The sequence below is a fragment of the Silene latifolia genome, chromosome Y (assembly GCF_048544455.1).
Source record: "Silene latifolia isolate original U9 population chromosome Y, ASM4854445v1, whole genome shotgun sequence".
NCBI lineage: Eukaryota > Viridiplantae > Streptophyta > Magnoliopsida > Caryophyllales > Caryophyllaceae > Silene > Silene latifolia.
In genome coordinates this window covers 437,684,868-437,694,458 of record NC_133538.1, presented here as the reverse complement: position 1 = coordinate 437,694,458, position 9,591 = coordinate 437,684,868, and positions in this window count along the sequence as shown.

The following is a 9,591-nucleotide window of genomic DNA, read 5'->3' as shown; positions in this document are numbered from 1 at the left end:
TGATTAACTGAGTTAATTATGTTGCAATGATAAGAGGTGGAATGGCATTCAGATGTGTTGATGGTTTCATGAGGCTTTTGTAGCATTTATGGGAGAACTTCGAGACGAAGTTCATTTTAAGGGGGAAAGAATGTAATACCCCGTAATTTGATAAGTATTTATAAGAATAAATTATGTAATTCAAATAATTAATTAAAAGGCATTTATATTAATAATTGAAAATAAGACGACAATTAATAATAAAATAATAAATGAGTTATGAATTGGATATTGGACCGTGAGATGGGTCGTGTATGAGTAGTATTGATATAATAAAAAATTTATATAATAATAATAGTACTAATAGTACTAGTACTACTAATAGTAATAATAATAATAATAATAATAATAATAATAATTATTATTATTATTATTATTATTATTATTATTATTATTATTATTATTATTATTATAATAATAATAATAATAATAATAATAATAATAATAATAATAATAATAATAATAATAATAATAATAATAATAATAATAATAATAATTTGGTGAGGAGAGAGGGAGAGAGGTTTGTGCGATTTTTTGGCGATTAGGGCATTCTCGCGTTCCGTTTAAGCTGCCGCCACTACCGCCGCTGCACATCACCATCACCACCACACATCGACCATTAGACCTCACGTCGCCGGTCAGAGGTGTCCGTTGGTTGTTGTTTTGCTTTTCGTTTTCGTTTCTGTATCTTTTGCGTTTAGGGCATTGTTGCCTACCTTTTGCAACTGCCGCCACAACCGCCGCTGACCATCACCAACACCACCACACATCATCCTTTAGACCTCACGTCGCCGACCAAGGGTGTCTGCTGGTGGCCTTGGTGGTATTTTAGGGTTCCGTTTTGGTGTTGGTGATCGTTTTGGTTTCGGTTTCGAGATTTTTGTGGTTTCTGTTTTCGGCTACCGTTTGCTGCACTTGCTCGACGTTTGCTGCCGTGATTTGTTGCCGGCTTGCTCGACATTTTCGTCTCTGTCGTTGATCTTCACTGGCGGTAGTCTACGGTCAGGTTCTTTGTTATCGGCTTTTCAGTTTTTTTCTTTTCTTCTTTGTGTCTCCTCGGCTGTCTTTTCCGGTGGTGGTGAAGCCTTCTGCTCGCTGTTTTTCCTCAGTCTGTTCTGGCCGTGGTGTTTAGGGTTCAGTCTGTGGTGGCCGCTGCTGGGTTTGGGTTGCTTGGGTTCGGTGTTGCGTGGTGATTCTAGGCTTGGTGCATGTTGCTTTGGCATGGTGAAGGTTCAGAGTTGACTTTTTGAGTTGACTTTCTGAGTTGACTTGACACGTTGACTTTCCCTTTTTTTTATGCATTTAATTTTGGCTGTGGTTACAAGTTAAGCGCGTAAGGAGTTTTTTTTCTTCTTTCATGCCCCAGCTTGTGCGGTACCATTGTCCTTTTTCGGGTCTTCATGGGTGTCGGGATGGTTTTGGTAAGGGCCTTACAAAGGAAGCTTGGCAGAAACATTTCCAGGTCCGACATTGTCATGACGGTGCGTTGGACCTTACGCGTCAGACTCTTACTGATAGTTTGACTGTTTATTCCAATGTCGAGAGTATTTTGAGACGGATGGGCCTCTGGTTGTGTGGGGTGTGTTTTATGACCTGTACCACTCGTGCTAGATGTCGGCATAGTCGCGGTGATATAGTGATGTATCCGGCGTGTGTTGATGGCCTTTATACCTTCCATATTTATGGTATTCCGAGACCTACGGCTCCTTCTACTTCGGTTTCTTCTGATGATAGTGTCGAGCTCGTTCAGTGGTCAATATCTTCGCTGGATCGTTTATTGTCTTCAGGCCTTCGCACAGTGAAATCCATTCCTCCCAAATGTCGTCTTGGGTTTGCTAGGGCGTTGAAAGGGGCCTTGGATGCGGTGTTTGATCCCCCTAGTGATCTCTCCCGCTGGGTTCGTTTGCTAGTTCTACCGCTTTGTTTGCTTCGGACTTTCGCTCCTCGGAGTAATCATGAGTGTCGATCTGCTATTCGGCGTCAGCAACAGGAGGAGAGTATTGCCAGGGCTATCCTTGCTTGGGGGGCGCCTGGGGGGTTTGCAGTTGTTACACGAGTGTTTTGATGAGGGTCCTTCTTCTTTTTCTGTAGATGAGGATCTGGATCTGAGTGAGCTTAACCTCCGCCAATGTCGGCGGAAGATTTGTGATGGCCACTATACTGCTGTTGTCCGGGTGCTTTCTTCCTCTGGGGTTGCCCCCTACTCCGATGCCACTCTTGTGGCCCTGCGTGAGAAGCATCCTGTCGCCTCGCCTCCTATATTGCCTTCTTTGTCTGGGGATCATCATCCTATGGTTGCCTCTTCGGCGGTGGTCTTGGATATGATTCGGAGTTTCCCACGTGGTACTTCTTGTGGGAGGGATGGTTTTCGTGCCCAGCACCTTATGGACTGTTTGAGTGGCGCTACTGTGGCTATCTCTGACGATTTGACCACTTATATTACTAGGGTGGTTAATCTTTTTCTTGAGGGCCGGTGCCCTCTTCCTCTGGGTGAGTACATTGCCAGCGCCCCTCTCACGCCACTCGTTAAACCGGGTGGTGGGGTTCGTCTGATTGTTGTTGGTACGGTTTGGAGACGGCTTGTCTCTAAGGTTGGTGCTTCTATGGTTGGTCCGTCTTTATCTTCTTATTTTGATGGGCTTCAGTTCGGGGTGGGTGTGTCCGGTGGAGGAGAGGCTATCTTGCATGCCTTAAACCGGCTCATTGAGGATCGGGGGGCTCAGGTGGGGCTTTCTATGTTCTTTGGTTGATTTCCGGAATGCACGTTCAACCTTGTTGATCGTTCGACCATGTTTCAGAGGTCCGCCGTCGTTGCCCGGCTCTCTCCCGTTGGGTGGAGTTTTGTTATTCTAGCCCGGCCCGCCTTTTTTACGGGGAGCACTGCTTGTGGTCTTGTCAGGGTGTTCAGCAGGGTGATCCGTTGGGCCCTTTGCTTTTCGCTTTGGTTTTGCATCCTTTAGTTTGCAAGATCCGGGACACTTTTGACCTCACTTTGAAGGCATGGTACTTAGATGATGGCACCATCGTGGGTGATACTTTGGAGGTGGGGAAGGTCTTGGATTTCATTATGGTGGATGGCCTCCGTTTTGGATTGCATCTTAATGTCTCCAAGACGGAGGTCTTTTGGCCTGTTGAGGATCCTCGGAGTCGGCTTCCTGGGATTTTCCCCCCTTCTATTTCTCGGCCTTTGCGTGGTATTACGGTTTTAGGTGGACCTGTCAGTGCTTGTTCTGTTTTTAGCAGTGGGATTGTGGCAAAGAGAGTAACCAAGACCATTGAGTTAATAGATTTGGTTGCGAGGATTGAGGACCCGCAATGTGATTTGCTTCTTCTTCGAGCTTGTACTGGTATTTCCAAGCTCTACTTCTCACTTTGTACTTGCTCCCCTAGTGTTTTTGGGTCTATCCATCTTCCTTTTGATGTCGCTCTTTGTTCTAGCTTAGAACGTATTGTCACAGCGTCAGGGCCGGGTTTTGGGGATTGGCAGTGGCGCCTTGCTACATTCCCTTTTCAGCTTGGTGGTCTTGGTGTCTATGCGGCGGGAGATGTTTTATTTTATGCTTTTATTGCATCCCGTTTGCAGTCTGCTGGTTTGCAAGCAAAGCTCCTCGGCCCTTCTAGTATTGTAGCTGCTGGCCCTGCTTTTGATGATGTCGCGCAGGTGTTTACTGAGACTACAGGATCTGGTATTTTAGGTAACCCTAGTGAAATTGCTGCCCCCAAACTTATGAAGAAATTGGCAGAAATTTATTTCGCGACGGTTGCTGCTGGCTCAGAGTCTGTTTTCTCTTTGACACCACGCCAGCTTGCTTTATGGCAGTCCCAGCAGGGTTCTCACTCCTCTGACTGGTTACATGCGGTTCTTATCTCGGGGTTGGGTTAAGCTATGAACGGGAGAACTTACCGTAGTGTGCTTGGGTATCGTCTTGGTGTTTCGTTATTCACGGTCTCTAGGCCTTGTCCTGCTTGCTCTCGGGTTTTTGCTGAGGATGTTTTTGGGGACCACGTTGTTTCTTGTACTGGTACTGTGGGCGTTAAACATCGGCATAACCTTGTCCGGGACACTCTTTTCGACATCTGCTATAGATCTGGTATTACTGCGGGAAAGGAGGTTGATATCGGTTTGGTTGATGGACATTGTGGCTCTCTTCGTCCTGCGGATTTATTGCTTTATTCTTGGGACAGGGGGCGTGATGTGTGCGTTGACTTGACAGGTTCTTCTCCTTTGACTCAGACTGGGATGACGGATTTTGTGCCTGGTCGGGTTGTCGCTGATGCTGCTCAGCGAAAGTGTGCGAAGTATGGGGATTTGTGCGCGGTAGCGGATTATGGTTTGCTTCCTTTCTCTTTCTCTTCACTTGGGGAGCTGGGTTCGGATGCTGTTGCCTTGCTCAAGCGGATCCAGAAATTCTCGGTATCTCAGGATGCGGGGGCTCGGGTGGCCGCTTACATTTTTACTAGACTTAGCTTTGCTATTGCTAAGGGTGTGGGAGCCCAGATTGTCTCTCGGCTCCCCACCCATTTCATGTAAACTTTTATTTTTATTTTAATGAAAGCTGCGCGCACCCTTTATAATAAAAAATAAAAAATAAAAATAAAAATAAAAATAATAAAAATAATAAAAATAATAAAAATAATAAAAATAATAATAATAGTAATAGTAATAGTAATAGTAATAATAATAATAATAATAATAATAATAATAATAATAATAATAATAATAATAATAATAATAATAATAATAATAATAATAATAATAATAATAATAATAATAATAATAATAATAATAAATAATAATAATAATAAAGCCTTGCTCATGAAATGGATCTAAAAGTTTTCTCAGACTAATGGGGGAATCTGGCAGCACTGGTGCAAGGACTATGTCCTTAAGGGATCCTCAATCTGGGAGATTAAGGCAAGTACTAATATATCTGAAGGGTTGGCTGGTATTCTCTCAGTTAGGGACCACTGTATTTCTGTTGCAGGCGGAGTTGATACGGCTGTTTTAATGATTCAGAGTTGTTCCAATAATAGTTGGTTCTCTGTGCAGAAAGCTTATAACTGTATCAGGCCTAGGTATCAGGAACCTGTCTGGGCTAAGAGTCTGCATTATAATGAGGTTATGCCAAAGCATAGAATTACTGCTACTCTTGCTGCTGCTGGCAAGCTTACCACTATTGATAACATTACTTCTCGGGGTTTAATTTTTGTGAATAGGTGCTGTTTATGTGAGGCAAATTTAGAGGATCATGAGCATCTCTTTTCTCATGCCCTTATTCAACAGAGGTTTGGTCTGGCATCCTTCACTGGATGGGTCTCACTGGTAGGAGTATGTATCTGCACCAGGAACTCAGCTCGGTTAGTGGTAGTACTCAGGCAAGGCATTGGAAAGCTCATTTGTTCCAATGTAGTTTAGCTGCAACTGTCTATGCAATTTGGGCAGCTCGTAACACAAGGGTATTCACAACTTCCTCCAACCTCCTAGTTTTGTCATAAAGCATATTCAGTTCGAGGTGTCCATTAGAATGTTAGCTCACAGCAAGAGGTTTCATTATGATGAGATTTTAACACATCTCAATAGCTAAGAATTTGCTTGTCAAATGTAGTATATTGACTAGTCTTTGTAAGAAACTCCTTTATTTTACCCCTTGATGGGAAGAATATAAGGTACATAACTTCTTGCAAAAAAATAATAATAATAATACATAGTATAATATGGTAGTTTCCTAATATCTCTCTATAAGACCTACCTTATCACTATAAATAGATGGCATGACCTAATAAGAAAGCTTATTTTCATATAATGACATAATAATTCACATGAGAGAAAAGAGAAGGAAGAACTAGCAAGGAGATCGTCACAAGATAATTTTTTAATCGTCTCATAACATACTCACCTTAAGACTAATATAACTCATTAAATAGACAACTGTTGACTGACCCGAGATCATGACCTTGACCATGGGACACCAGAGGTCGACCGGACCCTCCGTTGACCACCATTGACCGACGGGAAAGGGGTGTTCGAAGGGTGTTTTCGAGGGTGGTTTGAAGGGTATGTATCATATGTTTAGACGGAATTAAAACCCTTATTTAGACTCGCCATGACCTGGGTTGGCTAGGGTTGGTATCAGGGTGGTTAGTTGACCTTTTCGGGTGGAATAGGGTGGCCGGAGGTGGTGCTCGGTGCAGTTGCTGCCGAAAAGTCGTGATTGTTGTTATTCCTTATAGGTAGGACCTCTTCGACTGGCCATGACCATGACTGAGGGTAGGTTACCGCATGTGGGACCACCGCGGGTCAGAGGAGACCACGGTGGTGGCCATAGGTGGCTGCTGGTGGTGATAAGGGGTTGAGTTGTTGTTGTGTCGAGAGTATTGTTGTTGTGAGGGTGTCGTGGTGGTGTTTCTAGGGCAGGGATGACGAGCTTAATGTTGATATTATGAATGAGTATTGGAGACGGAGAATATGTGTCGTATGACTGGATTGTTATTGATTATTTACTGTGGGTTATATTTGGTATGGAGCGATATTGTTCAGTTGAGCATAACACGGAGGGTGTTACTGCCAGTTGTGCATAGCGAGTAATCGTTACTGCCAAATGTGCATAATAAGTAATTACTACTGCCAGAGATAGTTGTGCATAGTAAGTAATTATTACTGCCAGGTGAGCATGGTACGCAAGTACTACTGCCAGTTGAGCATAGCACGATGTTAAGGGGGTTGTGCTACTGGTAGTGATGTAATTGAGTTGTACGAATGAAGTGATGAGAATTTGAAAGATGTTTATTTTGGTTGGATTATTATTGTTGTTTAGTTTATTCCTACTTAACCTCGTGGTTGACAGTGTATTCGTGAAAACCTATGATGAACCATAAATGGGGAGCAGATTTTTAGGTGCTTAAGATTAGCTGACTTGGGAGCTTATGGGATGCGTGAGGACTCCGGCCAGTCTACCTAGAAGTCTAGACCACATAGTTCTTTATTCACTTTATTTATTTCCGCTGCGAGTTGTAATTTATTTTATATTAAGTTGTAACACCCGCGAATTTTCCATTTTGACATTTAAAATTTATTAAACAGTTTGATTACTTTATTTTATATTTTTGAATTATTCAATTTAATTAATTTTATGTCAAACACGATTTTTTTATAAAAGTACTATATAAAAGCTCATTTTTATAAAAATACGTTCTATTAAATTATATTTTTAAGGCATAATTTATATAAGAATATATGTATACGTATTTTTGGTCGGATAATAATAATGACTGTAATAATAATAATTCGCGTCTTAAATTCCGTCTAGCAATAGACCGTCACATTTCCACTTATGAGACTAACCTTTCTTGAACTATCCTATAATGACAACACATCACACCCACCTAACATCCTACACTCTACTTTTAAAATATCTCTATTATATATTATTATTATTATTATTATTATTATTATTATTATTATTATTATTATTATTATTATTATTATTATTATTATTATTATTGTTATGGTTTATTGTTATGGTTGTGCATACCGTGTGACCCCCACCCCCTGCTTTTCCCCTTCTTCCTTTCTTTCGAAACAAAAGCAGCAGCAACAAGCTATAAACAGAAGCTCCATCGCCATTTTCATTCTCGTCTTCAACCCGAGATCCCTCCTCCATTTCTCAACCAAACTCCATTATTTTTGTACCCTTAGCTTCCCCTCCTCATTCTCCTTCTCTATATGTAAGAAAGACGCCACCTTGCCATCTATTTCCGTTCGGGCGTCTTACTTTGGATTCGAATTTCCCACCTTTTTCCTTCGTTCCTGCATTTGGGTGTTAGCTGGGACAACTCAGAGTAGCTGTGGACCGGGAACATGCTGTTTTAAAGAGCAATGAGGTAACGGTGATAGGTTACTCGACAAATGTCGAAATTTCACCCTTTTTACTCGACCTTTCCTAATTCATCACAAGTTCGAGTCTTTTCTGCATTTCGCTTGTATGAAATCGAGTTTTATATGCTCTTAAATGTTAAGGTTTGGTTCTTTACTCTTTTCTTTCTTGGATGGTAATTTTCCGTCTCAATTCGATGGTTGAAATGGACTGTTGGAACGGGTTCGTGGATGTGTTGCAAGGTACTACTTGAAATCGGAATGGGCTGTTCTGGTATTGTTGTGTTGCCCGTCTTCCTTTTCTTTTATGCAGTTTTTACGGACTGTTTACATGGGATTTTCAAGTATTGTTAGGACGAGTGTTATGGTGGTGATTCATGTTCTAGTTACATTTTATTTCCGTCTCAAACTTGTCTTCCATGCCTTTCGATATCGACCTGTTACGGATTGGTAGGACTCTGTTTGGAGTCATGAAATGACCAGTTTGGACCCTGTTCTGGGACGTGTTCTGGGATGGATATGGTACCTATCGGGAGTGGTTATCATTCCTGCCCTCTTCGTGTGATTTAGTCACATGTTCACTCGGTTTTAGGTGGCTGTTTAGACGGCTTTTGATAGCTAGTGGTTGTTTTGGGGTGGAAATGGTGGCTGGTGGTGAGGCCGTTACTGTTGATTGTCGGGTCGAGTAAGGGACTGCTCAAACGACCCTTGAACCGTGATTATGGTTGCTCTCGGTGCATAGTTCGAGTCTTTTGAATTAATTAAATCCCCGTGTTTTATAACGTAATTCGTTGACATCGCTCTTTCACATATTTATTTTGATTGGGTCGTTTACATTTTATATTATTGGACCACACTTATTATGAGTGTTGTTGGTGTCCATTTTGGGTTACTTGAAATAATTAAATATCCGTCTCGTATTTTATATAACGTAATTCGTTAACTATCTTTCTTTTACATATTTATTCAATTGAGCTCATTTGGGTTTGTTTGTTGGGCTCACCTTGAATCTTTTGTTGGACTTGTTGTGTTGGACTATTTGGTTTTCACACGCTTCTTATGTCGGGGTTAACATATTCATGGGTTTGGGCTTGTTATGTCACTTTTGTTGGGCTTCACATGGTTTATTTGTTGGGTCTCATATGTTCTATATATTGGACATGTCATGTCTTATTTGGTTGGATTCACTATAACACATTTATGAAATACTTATTTATAAATGATTACTTGTGGTGAGTTGTGTTCTTAATAATGTCTGGTATTGTTCGGTTGTGAGAGTCTTGGTCCTATCGGATACTAGGGGTGAGCTATAAGCCCTCTAGTTGCGATATGATCGTCGGGATTGATGTTCCCATCCGTACTCATGGTGAGATGCAAGCCATAAGTATGAATGTGACATTAATAATCCTGTCACATGTGCAATAAAAGGGTATTATAAATAATTACTTGTAAGAGTCGTATTCCTGTAGAAATGCCATATTACCACCGTATGTGCTTGACGTGCTTTATGCCCTGCTTGTGCTGTTCTGGCAAACACGGGTTTGACCTACTTGTGCTATTCTGGCAAGTACGGTATTGGCCTACTTGTGTTGTTCTGGCAAGTACGGTTTTTGGCCACTTGTGCTGTTCTGGAAGGTGAGTCTTATCTTAGTCTTTCCGCCACTTTCGTGCTGTTCTGG